The following is a 2,379-nucleotide window of genomic DNA, read 5'->3' on the forward strand; positions in this document are numbered from 1 at the left end:
AACTGCGAACAAGTAATATTAAAAGATGATGCATACAATTTAGATTTTTAGAAGGAAGTTCAATAAAGCAACACTTACCAGGTTGCTTCAAACTTTTGTAGACAAAGAAAAAATTAAACATTTAACTCACTTTATCAAAGGTTTTTAGGTCTTTAGGTGCAATCTCTAACCAGTGCATCCTGGTGCCATCTCTTACCATAGTGCATCCTGGTGCCATCTCTTACCATAGTGCATCCTGGTGCCATCTCTAACCATAGTGCATCCTGGTGCCATCTCTAACCATAGTGCATCCTGGTGCCATCTCTAACCATAGTGCATCCTGGTGCCATCTCTAACCATAGTTCATCCTGGTGCCATCACTTTCCAAGGTAAACATTGTGCACATGTTCCCAGCCATCTACAGGATGGAAAAGAAACAGACCAGGGGCCTCATGTACTAAGGTTGCGTACGCACAAAAACGTGGCGTACGTCCTTTTCCACGCTCACGTTCAGATGTACAAAACGTGAAATGATCGTAAAAATGTGCGGTCCCCACGCCAGCTCCAGAGCTGTCGTACGCACGTTTCTACAGCTATTGTTCCTTTGGCGACACTTAGAGGTGACGCTGGGAAACTGGGAAAAAAGGTGAAAACAATGACTCAGAGTGATTTGCACATCAGAGACACACTAATGAACAATCAACACACCTTGCAATTATATGGGTGGCTATAAAAGCATGCGCAATGGATGAAGAAAATTGTTTTAAAAATGGCTGCGTTAGCGTTGTTAGAGGACATCGCAAATGGTCAAATCCGAAGGGCGCTGGAGACGCCGGGGCCGACGGAGCAAACCGTGCCCTCTCCTTGCTTGTCTATTCAAAAATAAAAAAATTAAGTTAATAAACACGAGTCAAAGTCTTTAATATCCTGGCATCTTTACGCACGATTTATGTGTATTGCAAGCAGCCAATTGTATGACCAGTATAATTACAGCATTTATGACTTCAGCATATTTACCTTGGGGATGATCGGTGTCCCCTTCATGGGCTCCCACCACTCCGGTGAGAGCTGTGTCACCGATCAAAGCGGCCACTCTCAAATCGAAGGGGGAGAGTTCCCCCACTCCCGTCCCCCCACCTGTTGCGGTCACGCTTCGGCGGTGGGCAGAAACCCTCCGCTTCACCTCCACCTTGAGGTCTGACCACTTTTTTTTTATTTCAGAGTGTGTGCGCTGCTGAGACCCCACTGCATTGACGGCCTCGCAAACACACTCCCACTCACTTCTCTTTTGTTTTGCATTTATCCCTGTTGACAGGGTTCCAATAGCATATGCTTGCGCATTTCTACCTCGTGGAGCAAAATCTCGAGCTCAGACTCCGTGAAGTTTCGTTTTTTGCCTCTGTTCATGGTGCCAGGTGATCGGATTAAGAGGTGAATCTCAGGTCCAGAGGCCTATTTAAATGAAATTGCATATTTAAATGAGGGCGTGGACAGGGAGGAGTTTGGCACCTCGGCATGTGCGCTCAATTCCACGTTGATCGAGATGTACAAAAGAAACGTGCTTGGATCCATGCGTTCGCACACTTTGATACATCTGAATTTATTTGTGCGTAAGACAGTTTCTGGGTTTTGGCGTACGCCAAGTTTCAGTATGAAATCCACGCAAGTCTTAGTACATGAGGCCCCAGGGGTCTCATTTATAAAAAATGTGCGTGGGATCGTTACTAAAAGTGTACGTACGCCCAAAAGCCAAGTTTTGCGTGCGCCAAAAAATATTCAGATTTATAAAACCCTGCGTACGCAAACCGTACGCAATCTTTGCTTTATAAATCAGAGTGCCTACAAGTGTGCGCAGCTGAATCAGCTTCACGTTCCGCCCTGTACACGCCCCTTTTTAACCATAAATGGTCAATGCAAATGACCTCATGAATGCGATCTGCATATAAAACAGACTCAGATGCAAGTATTATGTCTAATCGGAAACAATGGCAGAGGTACTGAGAAAAGCAAAAAAGCGAAATTTCACGGAGGTCGAAGTGGAGACACTTAAGGGTGAGATGGCGGCCCGAAAAGTAGTTTTGTTCGGTCACGGGATTGGGATCGCCAGCAACAAAAAGCAGAGTGAGTGGCAACATGTTGCTGCAGCAGTGAACTCTGTCAGTAGCACGGAGCGCGCAGTCCCAGAATTAAAAAAGATGTGGTCTGACATAAAGTTACATATTTTTATGTAGCCTACCAATGAATTGTTATGGTCCCTAAAGACCCTCTCCCTCCGAATCCTGCCATTTGCATGGTCCGCCAGAAGTGCCATATGGTGTAGCATTACCACGGCGCTCACCTCTGTATTTATAGGGTTACGGTAATAAGACTGACCGAGAACACCTTGGATAATCAGTTTGT

The 2,379-nt window shown here is 45.5% G+C and overlaps 1 long non-coding RNA gene across 1 annotated transcript; it reads right to left on the reverse strand.

Moving 5' to 3' along the window:
* Positions 1-411: 411 nt before the first annotated feature.
* Positions 412-1,953, reverse strand: LOC132452586 (uncharacterized). The gene is made up of 3 exons (XR_009524410.1): positions 997-1,953; positions 688-851; positions 412-613 (listed from the first exon to the last, which is right to left on the reverse strand). It is a non-coding gene; the product is annotated as an uncharacterized LOC132452586 (long non-coding RNA).
* Between the last annotated feature and the right edge of the window lie 426 nt (positions 1,954-2,379).

The sequence above is a fragment of the Gadus macrocephalus genome, chromosome 23 (genome assembly GCF_031168955.1).
Source record: "Gadus macrocephalus chromosome 23, ASM3116895v1".
Lineage (NCBI taxonomy): Eukaryota > Metazoa > Chordata > Actinopteri > Gadiformes > Gadidae > Gadus > Gadus macrocephalus.